The following is a 13,064-nucleotide window of genomic DNA, read 5'->3' on the forward strand; positions in this document are numbered from 1 at the left end:
CACTTCTGGACTTCAAAACGCCATGAATTTAGAGTGGTACAAATCTCCCTTTCTAGCTCTGTATCTCTCTGTCCAGCAGGTAATCTTCATTACAGGCACTTCAGTGCGTTTTGTAGTCTATTTATTATTACAGTTGTTTGATGAAGTAGAGCAATTTAATTATTCCCATTTTTCAGCAGTGGAGCTGAGGAATAGGAGAGCTAAATGATTTGCTCAAAGTAGTACAAGAAATCTGTGGCAGAGAAAGGCTCTGCCCTGGGGCTTTCCTGCAAGACATTATTAAGACTCAACTTCAAAGATGGGACATTTTGATACATAAAAATCTGGCTACTGCTCTAGGATGGAGTTTTACCTTGGCTGCCTCACCTTCAGGCCAGCATGTTGTGTGGTGGTTGAGTATAAATTTATTATTCTCAAGGAAAGGAGAAAATCCCTCGAAAAAGAAGTAGAGGCTGAGATTTGTTTAAAACTGAGGAAATTGATGGGAAGGAGTCAGAAGTTCCTGATGATTTTATTTCCTCCCTGTGCAAGCAGTGCATGTAAAATATATCACATGAGTTTACTTACATGTGTGTGCACGTTTTCCCCTGTGTGGGTGCTGCACACGTGTTGTGTTTCTCTTCATGGGTTTGATCTATTTAACCATTTTGGGCACGCTGTTTATATTCCCAGCAACAAATAAAATGTCACCCCATAGGCAGAAGTCTTGCACACAGGGTTTGAGTCTAGAAGTAATTTTCTTTTGTTCACAGTGGAGTTATTAAGCTCTCGCAATACGGGTTTACAGCCGAAGCACTGACAGACTTAATTTTGAGAGCAATGTGATTAGGGCAAGGCACAAGGTAGTGCTGTACCAGTGCTTACCTTTATTAGCTGTGACAGTGGCGTAAGTCCAGCCAGCTGAGGGAAAAAACCAAAACTAAGGCAAGCAAACAAACCTCCTCCAGCAGCAGACAACTTTGGCTTTTGGAGGGGATGCGTGATGCCAAGCAAATTCCAAACTGGGGGAGACTCACACGTGCTTTTGCTAATATTTATTTTATGACACATTATAACTACTGTGTGTTACTGTTGCTACGAACCCTTGGGAAATAAAACTGGGAGCTGTGTTGCGGTGAAGCTAAGAGTCCACAACTTTATTAAACATGGAAGCCGATGTACACGGCACGGGCAGGAGCCATCAGTCCCGGCCGAAGGCAGGCTGTGGTGTGGCCAGGAACTCTTCCCAGCACCTCCACATCCTCCTTGCAGGGCCAGGCTGTGCTGCTCCCACGGGTCCTGCTTTGCACCTGCTCGTGTCCACTGAAAACAGCTGAAATGTCACCGTGCCAATATTAGCTGCACACAGGGAGCTGCACCCTGATCAGCTGGAGAGTGGAGATTACTCACAGATATTGCTCTGAGGAAAGCTGCAGAGGGAAAGGAAAATGAAAGAAAAACAGCATTCTCTATAAAAATTCTCTGGCAGCATTAATCATCTGCATGTTTGGTTCTCAGTTATTTGCCTGGCTCTTTCTCCAGGTTGTGTTTCTGCTTTGGTATTGAGAGGCTGCCAGGGCTGCTGATGTTGGTGTGCAGCTCCTCACAGACACCGGCGCTGGTAAAGGGAAGGCAAATGCAAAACCCTCCTTTGAAATATCCTTCATTTTTTTTATGAGATGGTAAAACCCAAATCTAATGAGTTTGTACAGTCTGAATACCAATCTCATTAAAATGCTCTTTTCCATTTCTTTTGGATCAAACCCTGCTGTAGTCCTTCCCTAAATATTAATCATTTGTCTGTTGGGACCATGTTCATTTTCCATTTTGTTCTTCTACCAGCATTTTTAGGGACTGAATAATTGCTCTCTGGAAACAATCATAAACTCAGTTAACTCTTCCCTTTCCCATCTTCTCTTCCAAACACACTACATTGTCCTGGTTTTAAGGGATATATGGATAGGATTCCTTATTCTTTCTTTGTCTGGGGATTGATGGCTTGTGTGCAAAAAGAAAAAAAAGAGGAAGGTAAATTAATACCTTTTTCAACTTTTCTGAAGTCAGTGGCTTTCTTTATGAGTTTCTATGAGACAGTGGATTGAGAAATGTGAGGCAAAAGTAAACAGCATGCAAGGACTGAGTGGCTTGTTGGACTGGTGGGCTTGTGCTGATACGTTTTTCGAGGCAGGTATTTGAAGAGTATGTCACAAAATTCCATTTTGAATGAAACACATGTCCAGAAGGAGAAAATGTAACCTTCATCCTCCTGTCTTTAATTTTTACCTCTAATATAGACTATTTTGCCGCAGCTACAAGAGAAGAGCAATATGAGGGATGATTTGGTGGAAGAGGTCTTTGCCTGAGTGATACTAAGAATATCTTGCTAAAAGATACCAGGTTTTTCTTTTCTCTTCACTGTGGCAAAGGCACGTGGTATTTGTAAAAGTGTGCAGTTAAATGCCCAAAGTGAGGAAGTGTGTAGCAAAAAGCAGTCTGAAGTTTCTGGCTCTTCAGGGGTCAGACCTTAGAAGCCAAAACTCAGATCCAATAAAGGGAATTAGGAATTTCAATACTAATGAACTATTGTGGGACACAACAGTCAACTCCGGGGGTCCCGCTATCCTAGGGCATCAAAGGATGTTATAAAGCTACTGCTTTAGTTTGTTGTCCCATTAGGAGAAGGATATCTTTGCACTGACAGAACCCTCTTTTGATATTTTGATTAAAATTTATGAAGTTCTGTAATCATCTCTTCTTGCCACTCATTGCCATTATGATCCCTAAATGCCCTCTTCTGTGATTTTCCCCTTCTCAAAGCTTTTTATGGTATTCAGATCATCTCTGTCTGACAAAGTGGGAGGACAGAACATTTGTGAAGGAACTCTAGCTCCTAATTGGAGTGATAGTAGCACAAAGGGCTCTGGAAACAATATGTTGTGCTTAGGAATGAGGCCAAGAAGGGCTGCCATGCCCTTCAGCAGAGTGTCAGCCAAGTCGTGAATAGCTCAAGGGTTGTGAGCAGTAAACAACCTGGCTCATCAAGGCTCTTCACAAACTGTGACAGTTGAGCTTCTCTTACTGTGGGGATTTTTCCAATTACTGTCCTGACAGGATCATTCAGCACCACACTGGCTTTTACTTTCTTTCTGGAATGGAATAAGTTCTTGAAGATCAAATGCAATCTTTGCTGCCATTTCAGACCATAGGTCCTACAGGAGGTCAGGCAATCCTTGGGACACTGAGAGTCCTCTGAGCTCTGTGCAGGTATCATGCAGGACCAGCAACTTACAATTTTCTTTGAAAGAAGCTGTTGTTACAGTCTTTCTAACCAACTTTTCCTTCCTCCTTGAAGAGTCTCAGCTTTAAGGAAGACTTTTGAGAAGATTGTAGCAAAATAATTGAATAGCTTTTGACTCTGCTTGGTTTCTCCCTGACATTGACAGGTTAACCTGAACAGTGACAAAGAGCTGCTCTTGCATGCTGAATTCTTCAGTCTACCTGGCATTTTTGGCCAGCAAGGCAGAAATCTGTTCTAAGATCTAAACATGCCTGGACATGCCACCCTCAGCTATCACCACAGTGAATGTGACCAGCAAAGTATGGTGCTGGACACACAGACACAGGTAGAAGGGGTGGTAGATGCACTTGTCGGTGTGGGTGGACCCAGGAGGGGCTGGCCACTTTTGCAGTTCAACTGAAGACTTTTGCCTGGTCTCTTGTCTTACTTAGGTGGGACTATTTAGGGGACAGCAAAGAGGTTTTGGGCTTTTGAAGTATCCATCTGTTTTTGTTACTTGTGCATGGCATGAACCCTGCCGTTCATCACACCTTGCCTTGATTGCCTATATTTTTGTCCCCTTAAACACAGACTTTTTACAAGGATCAATCTATTTATCTCTCCAGGGTTTGTGAAGAGCCTGTGATGTGCTGGCCTAGCTGAATGCACTTCATGCAGAAAGTACTGCACTGGCTCTCGGTGGTGCAATTTGAAAAGCTGAAGTTTGGTAATGTGTGGTCCAGTCTTCAGCTACATAAGAGACCTGGTCTTTAGTCTGGTAGCTGAGGAAACCTGAAAGATTTGGTCAAATTGCTTTAATGAGTTACAACTGGGTAACAGGACCCTCTTTACCAGAAAATGTTGTCATGGGAATTAATATTCCCCTGGATCTTGCAATATTTGCCTTCAGTTGTCTGAAGTCTCCCAAATCTACCAGCGTGACAGGGATGGTCTGGGCATGGCCTGAGGACCTGAGGGACAAGGGGAAGGACAATTTACCTTTGCACTTGAGGAGGAACTGGTAGAGAGTTACAGATATCAGCAGGTATAGTCCTGAGCCTGTCTTGTTACGGCAGAAACATTTTCAAAATCAGCTTCTCAGTTCAGGCTTCAAACCTGTTAACTGTAGCTGTCTATCTAATAGACTTTCTAATGACTTCTGCATTTATGTGTTGGACTTATGGAGCATTATTTCTGATGGTATGTGTCTCCAGAGCTGCTGAGACAGTGGTGGCTCCCTTTTACTTGCTCTGCATCATTTAATTGCATCACTTCCTGTTGTTATTTTCTCTTCATCTTCATAAACAGTGGCTTTTACTTTAGTCACACATTTCAATCCCTTTCCACCATTTTTCCTGGAAGAATCAACTGTCATCTCTTGAAACTCTCTAAATTCAGTGTATCTGATCTAGCACAGCCTGAGTGCTCCTGCATGTGGGAAACCAGGGCCAACAGTACCAGTTCTCATATTCAAAAAAAGTTCCTTTTACATCACATCAATTTAGTATTAAAGAGAAATTAAACTTGTCATTCTTGTTTACAATTTTTTTCAGACCCCTTTGGTTTTTTTGTTTGCATAAATGGAATGATTTCATGGCTGTGAAACAAAACAATGGGTAGTGTTGATGCCATATATTATGAAATAGGTCTTCATGGAACATGTTTTGGGAGTATTTCAGTGTCTGTACCCATGCAGACTTTAGCTTCTCTGCAAGACTTAGAAGATCCCAAATGTTGGTTGTGCACACATAATAACTTATTCATAACTTCTTTACATGCCACTCTTCTTCCTCATAAATATACTAATAAAACTCATTATAGAAATCAAAACTAGCTAATACAATATATCTGATGGACAGCTGTCTCTGGATGTGTGAATTACATGAAGCAAGATGGTCTTGTTATGCCAGGATATCGCTGCTCTGAATAAATTTCTGTTACTGGAGTGTAATCTTTTGACTCAGGCCAGATGATAGGAACTTGCCCAAGTAAGTCCCTTGCAGTATTACTACTGAGCTGTGCTTTCACTTGTAGAATTGCAATTAGATAAGTGGTGCTGGAAGTTGTGTCTTTGAGTAACAGTGGCCTGAGCGAGGTGGAAGCTTGGGGGGGAACAAGAAGCATTCATCATCTGGACTGGTCTTACCACTCCAGCCTGCTTTCAGGCTATAACTTAATGCCATAGGCTGATTTAGATGTAGCACTTGTCAGCCAAGAATAAGACTATAAGACACAGACATTCGAGGACTTGACCCATACTTTATTGTGAATACGTGATTGAACTCTGAGCTGACAGACAGAAGGAGACAGCCACTAGTGTGAGAAAGAGAATTTGTTCTGCCATGTAAGATTTCAAAATATCTTAGATCTGTATTTTAAGATTACATTGCTCTTAGCAAATTTCTCAATAGTATTTGATAAGCTGAGTGATTTTTCTAAACTTTTTTTTTTACCACCTTTTCTTCAGTACTTTGCTAATAAAAATGGCAGCATCTATTTTTGAGACACCACTTGGGACACTCTTTATTTCAAGGGATTTCTCTCCTCACATCTCCAGTATTCACATGAGTGAGAATAAACTGATACTGAATGTTGAAGCCACAAACCTTTAATGGATCCCTTTGCTCTAAGTTTAAGATAAGTCAAGGCATTTACATGACAGCAATGCAATTTTGGGTTTTGGCTTAGTCTGAGCTGCAAAGGCAAGGACTAAAAAGGGCAAACAAAAAAACTGCAAAGACACTATCCATGCACACTGTCATTTCTCTCTCTGAAGGTGTTCTGACCCTTCTCCAAAAAGCTGAGCTACCACTGATCAGTGCTGACATGAGAGACCTGGAAAAAAAGTTTGTGTCCTCAAGAAATGTAGGGAACATTTACCAATAGGAAACTTTCTTTGAAGAGAGGGAGTTTCCTTTTTGCTACGCCTGGTCTATCAGAGAAGGTGTAGCACATCATGTCAGTCAGTTCTATTCTCCTCCTGATCTTCTACAGATGATAAAGCAATGGAGAATCACAGCTATTACAGGACAGAACAAGAGTAAATGAGCATGTGATGTCTCTCCCATTCCTACCCTGGGAGGTTGTCTTGTGTATTAGGCAGAATCAAGAATATCCAAAGGACTCATGAAATAACCAGAAAGTAAAACAAAACAGTGGAAGAAAAATCATGTTTGATTTTAGGGTGCATTAAAATAAAAAGAAAACAATGATCCAATCCTTACTACACAAAGATGAATAATCAGTTTTATATTTAGAGATAATGAAGGCATCATATGTGCAGTGAGAAGCCTGTCCCTGTATTTATTATATGTAAGTTTTGATTTAAGCTACTTCTGCTTCACAAATGTACTTAATATCAACAAGAGTACTATTTACACTGATTTTTTAATTAAAGGAATGTAGTCATCTTTTATACTTACAGTTTGCCTGCAAGCAGATTTTTTTCCCCTTCAAATTCATTCTGTCAAAATGGTTAGACAAATTGTTTCTGGAACTGTATTTGAATTATGGATGATTTATGAGTCGTCTATAGCAAGATATTGGCTGTAGCTAAAAGTTATGGATACACCTAAGCTTCTGAACTCCTTTTGTTATCAAAGGTTAGAAATGTGTGCTTCAGAAAGGTGCTTCATCCTCTGAGGATGAGGAAGACTTGAATTCCTTTGGTTGTACCTTTCTGTTATCGATGGAAAAACTCCTGCAGACCTGGAGCCTAAAATTTTGCTGGTTAAAGATATCTGAGATATTTTGTGACTAGTCATGTTAATTCAGATACAATTTTTTGTCCTCAACAAGCTGATGTAGTATTTATGGACTGTGCTCCTTCTGTCCCAGCCAAATTTCAACTCTTGACTGAATTGTTTTCAACTTTAGAGCAAAATTCACTGTTTGCGAGCATTTGTATGGAGGCATCCTAAGTATGGAAACGTCCTAGGAAGCCTGGGTTGTGGAAAGGAGAGATAATAAATAAAAGAACCTCTGGACTGGTTTCTAGTTTGGTGCTAGGTTTGTGAATAATCTTGTGGAATTCAGCAATTCAGAGGAAATACGATGTTGACATTGAAGGACAGCAGTGCTATACACTGCTGCAGTGGGCCGTGTGGGTCTTGTGACAAGAAATTACAAAAGGGAAAGGAAAAATTAAAGGAAATCTCAGAAATCTCTCTGATGCTGGAAACATTAATTGATACTTAACAAGCATAATATTTTCTCTAAGGAAAAAAAAAGAAGAAAAAAGAATCTAAGTTGTCGTGATTGGTGAAATACTGCTCAGAGCTCAGGGGAATGAAATGGGGCCAATTCCTCAGCCTGGGGTGGCAGCCAGGTGTTCCCCATGTCCTCTGGAGCACCCCACCCCTACAAGGCTCCTGCTCCCCATGCCAGGGATTTCATCCACAGCACGAAGGGTGAGGAAATGGGCTGACGGCTGTGATACCTCAGGACATCTTTACCAGCATCCTTGTTTGTGCAGAGGATGTATCTGAGCCACAATGTAAAGCACAGAAAAAGAGAAAGTGTTTTACATGCTTTTAAACACAGGGGCTACTGATACTGTCACTGCCTGGGTTTGCCTACAAACAACGCATCCAGCTGAGTAATTTATTCTCAGTGTGTAATCTTTGACGGCTGGAGAGCAGAAAAGCTGTTCAGTACATTTGGAAATGACTGCAGCTACAAGGTGAGAGAGCAGTATTTAATATCTGTTTTGAAACCAATATTGGAGGCACCTGATAAACTGCCAGAAGATGGGGTTTGTAACACACAGAAAGCTAAAATTTGAAGAACTAACAAACACTGAAGCCACTCATAGGGGGATATAAAATGCTGTGAAGTCTGGACTCAATTTATTTTGTCCTTATAAAATGCAGTTGTCTGAGTTGTTTAAATCTCATGGGTCAGCAAGTGAAGACTGAAAATTTCACAAGAGTGGGAATTTTTGAGTGGATCCTTCTTCAAAGGTATTGCAGAACATGGGGTACCTGTGCTCTGATTCAGTCTACCATGAGAAGGAGCATGAAAGACCAAAGGAGCAATGATAATGGCAAAAAAGAAACCACACTTTTTTAAGCCTCAGAACTATGTGTGTCTGGTTGTGGTTGACGCCTTTGTTGGTGCTGCCAAGACTCCTCTTATTCACTATCTCACTTTGGAAACAGGGAGAGAAAGGCTTAAAATGATAACTTTTAAATAGGGCATGAATACACTGCAGTATTTTGTTACTGATGCCCAAGTTTTTGTGTCTCGTCAGTAAAATGCATCAGGGCCTGCAAGAGAAGGACCCCTGTAGATTTTCAATCTCCCTTTGTCCCAAGGCTATGTGCTGTGACCAGGTGGGTGCTATGAGGGCTGAGGGTGGTCCAGAATGATCCAGTGCAGCAATCTCATCTCCACAGGTGTTCCCAGGAACCATGCAGACACCTGTGGGCCAGAACTTGATGGTTTTTACAGGGACGGTCTTCAGCAGCAGAAAGGAAAGGCTCAGAGAGGAAGTTTGTTATCAAACTAGATCTTGAGCTTGATCCTAATCTCTGGAGTAGAAAGGGCCACCCAGCAATGGGCAGAGGCTACAGGAAACCAAAAGACAAGGGTAGGTATAAGATTATAATATTATAATTAAGGTGTGGGAACAAATAGAGCTTTTTCTCAGCTATCAGTTGTATTGCTCCAAGGAGTAACGAAGGAAAGGGTTTAAGAGCATTGTTTTATTGTTGATAGGAAAGACCTGGATGTACAGATAGGTATTTATAAGTCAAAGGCAATAATTTTATAGTAGCGGAAACAAGAAGTGAGACTTTTACTGCTGCACCACAGTCCAGGCTATAGTCAACTGCCTTGGGAAGGATCTTTATGGTGCTAATATAATCTTGGCAACCACTGTCCATGTGAAATCAGCTGTACAGCAGCATGTTGCATCTCCAGCCTGGTTTTGCTGACATCCAAAAACAGGGGCAGAACTTCTCTGGATGAGGTATCATCTATCCCCATAACCAGGGACTATCCCTGTCCAGAGCACCCACGTTAAACCAGTCCTACCAACCCCTTCACCCACATGCCAGTCCCTGCCATGCTGCCATTGGTGTCTATAGGAGACTATTCATGAAATTCACCATGCATTCAAGCACTTGTAACATCCTTTATTAATATGAACAGCTGCAAAATTCCGACAGAAGAAGCAAATGAGTGATGGGCAAGAGGAAAAAGGAAATTACGATAGCTGTGAAGACTAGCAATGTGCCCAGCTGATGGAACTGCAACCAGAGTTTTCAAAGTGTGTTATAAGAGATAAATAAACTGATAAATAAAATCGATCTCAAAAGGCCACATGGGAAAGATGCACAGTCTTGATTACCTAATTACAGAAGGGATATTGCAGAAATGGAAATAGTACAACAAAGTCCCATAATGACTTGGAGACTGGAGACTCCAAAATGCTTAGTGAAACTAGGTCTGTATCCCTCGCAAAGAGAAAAGATTAAGAGGGGACCTGGCGGAGCTGCGAAGGGCTCTGGGGGGAACCGCAGGGAGCAGTGCTGCAGTTATTAGAGTTAATGTCAAATATGAGGACGAGGGACACGGCTCCAGCGAGGTCTTGCACTGTACAAATGTAATACATTTTTTTTTTCCAGAGGGTATATATTATAAGCTACCAGATGCTGCTCTAGAAGCAACCGATCTGACCAGATTTCAAATAGAGCAAGAAGCATATGGAGAGAGAGGGGGAGAAAAACAGTATATTATGGAGAACAACTGTTAACTGGAGGAAAGGATAGGCCTAGCTGGGCTTCCTGGCCTCCTGCCATCTTAAGATTTTCTTATGTCCCTGTGTAATCTTCTGACTTTTGATTTAGATGTTTCCTAAAAATGTGGCCCAGTGGTTGGTACATACTAGGCATTAGCCCAAGAAAAGAAGGAAAAAAAAATGCACTGTATCTCATTAAAGAATTTTTAAAGGGAGACTTTGAGGCGCCATTTGCTTCTTGTTACTCATCTTTGCAAATGTCTCTTGTCTTCCCAGGCTCTGCCCTGATGTGTTAGCATTAGCTGCCTGTGGATTTCTGAGCCGCGCTGAAACGGGGACTCAGAGCGGCCAACCTAAGTTGGTCAAGCAGAGATGGCAGCGTGAAGCAAAGGAGGAAGACAAAAATAAGATCAAGTGAAATGTATGATACAAGATCTTCGCCTGCACATAAACAGTATCAGGTGAAAAAATGTTGTCTGGTAATGGCTTTTCAGGCTGCTGTTGGGAATAAGGTTCGTGCCTATACTTGAAATATTTATGGTTCAATTAACAGCACTTGTTTCCATAAAATATTTTAAAAGATAATAGTATTTATCTTTAATTATTTTTCATTTTCTTCGACAAAAGATTCCAATATAGATATTGCTGTAGGCACAGGGGGCACTGAACACCAAGAAGTGGATTCTGTAAACAATTTTTCTCAAAGCACTACAAAGTTTAAATATTAATTTGTCCATAATTGGCAGCGAAGCAATTAAAAATGCTACAAAGCTGACTTTCTCCCTCCTTTACTTTCCCCTCCCTTTTCATTTAACCACAGTATAGAAAGTAGATGTAAAACAATAGGACCCTGAGCTGTACGGCATTCTAAGCCTAGCTTGCCTTAAAGCTACAATATGGATTTAATTTATATGCAAATGTAAGCAATAAAAAGCCAGACACTGTAGAAATTATAGTATTTTTCATAGATGCTTCAGCACCAGCACACAAGCCAGCAGTGATTTCAAACAAGGAGCTAATTATTACTGGTCACTAAGCTACCTTTTTCTTTTAATATCTCTCTTTCTTTCTTCAACTCCCCCTCTGTTTTTTTAACAATGAGTAAATTATTTTCTTCAGCGAGGAGGGGGGAGAGAGAGAGAGAGAGAGAAAGAAACTCGAATATTGGGGGTGAGTGAATGAAAACAGCCAGAAATATCTCCTGTGAGATTCAACATCAGGATAATTTCACAGTCTCGCTTTTTGACTGCTGTGTCCTGAAGCTGACCAGCACCATGCAAGGCTGATCAAAGGCCATCGGAAACATCAAGTAAGCCTAAATGGGGCTAAAGTATGCTAATAGAGAAGCTAAATGTACTTTAATCCTGTTATAATACAAGGTAACTTAGAGGCAGTGAAGGGCCTTGTTGCTTTTCCCTACTGGGTCCAGGACCCCTGCAAATCTTGAATAGAAGTTGCTTCCTATTCTTTGCTGGCCGGGGTATGGCTTTCTCAGATGCACACACAGTCCCCTCCTCCTCCGTTTACTAAGTGTCAACAGTCGGCTGAGCAAGACTTCTCCGCTCCTTAGATCAGCACCCTGTGACCTTCCACATTTAAGCACAGACCATTAAGCTAAGCTTTCCAGCTGTTGCCTGAATTATGAGGGACTTTTTTTTTTTTTTTTCAGGGGAGGGCAGAGCTTAGAGGAACACTAGGCAACAGTTTTATATTATGGACCCACTGCCACCCAACTTGCTATGCAGAGCAATGTGCTTTCTGCAGGGCTGCGGCAGACGGGTGACGTTTGCTGAAAACAGGGGGTTGCTTTGAAGTGATTCAGGCTCTGGGTTGTCCAGCTTCAGCATCATTGTGCTCGCTCAGGGAAACGTAATCTAATTTTGGGAAGAGGAGGAAGCAAAGTAAACGTGGCTGAGCTGCACTGCACTGTACACACCGTCTGGGACGGCACCCCCAGGAATATCCGTGCTCCCCAGGCAACTTTCTTCTTCATTTTCCTTCTTCTGTTTTAGACACCAGTTTCAGTGCATCCTACCCAGGAGACAAAAAAAACGGTGGTAGTCCTGCCTGTGAAATGATATGCTTTGGTGGATGCCCCAAATTAACTACTGCTTACAAACCCTAGATTAAAAAAGAAGACTGATGTAATTTTCAAGCCAGCCAACTGCCTTAGTGACTGTATCAGAAGATTAAAAACAAAGGTTTCATTGAAGCACTACCGCCCACTGTGCAGCTGAAAGTCTCATGGCTGAGGCAAATGGTCCTAAATATCTTTCTGTTAAGTACAAATTACATACTCGATATATTAAGTTGTAATGGTGCATTTTTAAAGAGTCACTTTTCTTGTGTGAGAGCATCAGTAAAGACTTAAAAAATGCTGACTGTATGGCACATGGAAACAAAAAGGAATCTGCCTTCTACAAAAAATATTTTGTTCGTATCAAATCCTCTTTTTCCTCCATCTCTCCCCATCCCCCAACTAAGCCTGGAGTTTCAAATGCCAGAACCAGTATGTATAGTAAGTCCTTTTGAAATCCATGGCAGAGAAATAGTATCCTGGCCTAGCAAACTATCTGCACTTACATTCCTAAGCCTTACCCCTCTGTGTTAGTGCTGATAGGAGTCCTTCAGATCAGTTGAAATGTAACTGAATAAAGATGCTCCAGAAAACATCTTTTTAATGTGGAATTATCTTTCATTTACATAGGCAACATCCCTTAACTCGGCACATGTTCTATAATGCTTCATGCAATAGAAACATTCATACAAAACTTAATGGTTAGCATTCATTCTGCTCCCAAATGACCAATACAATGCTAAGTTAATACACAACATGCAAAGGAGTCTGCCAGTGTGCACAAACTTGCAGTACTGTGTGGTATGTAGGTAAATCACGACTGTGGGAGCAGAGGAAGAGAGCAGTGTCCCACTTGGGGAAAGGACAGTGGCACCAGCGCTGTCCCTGTCACCGGCTCTGCTCCCAGCCACCCTCGGAATGTCGTGTGTCACATGTGCAAACATCCATGTGCACGGATACACAGGCACTGCTACAGCAGATAAAAAATG

At 41.5% G+C, this 13,064-nt stretch overlaps 1 long non-coding RNA gene across 2 annotated transcripts; it reads left to right on the plus strand.

Moving 5' to 3' along the window:
- Window positions 1-7,812: 7,812 nt before the first annotated feature.
- On the plus strand, window positions 7,813-12,721 carry LOC138113177 (uncharacterized). 2 transcript variants are annotated; one of them, XR_011152029.1, is made up of 4 exons: window positions 7,813-7,937; window positions 8,653-8,846; window positions 10,275-10,510; window positions 11,668-12,721. It is a non-coding gene; the product is annotated as an uncharacterized lncRNA (long non-coding RNA). The 2 variants fall into 2 exon arrangements; XR_011152030.1 differs by having other exon boundaries at window positions 10,275-10,459.
- Window positions 12,722-13,064: the final 343 nt, after the last annotated feature.

The sequence above is a fragment of the Aphelocoma coerulescens genome, chromosome 7, assembly GCF_041296385.1.
Source record: "Aphelocoma coerulescens isolate FSJ_1873_10779 chromosome 7, UR_Acoe_1.0, whole genome shotgun sequence".
NCBI lineage: Eukaryota > Metazoa > Chordata > Aves > Passeriformes > Corvidae > Aphelocoma > Aphelocoma coerulescens.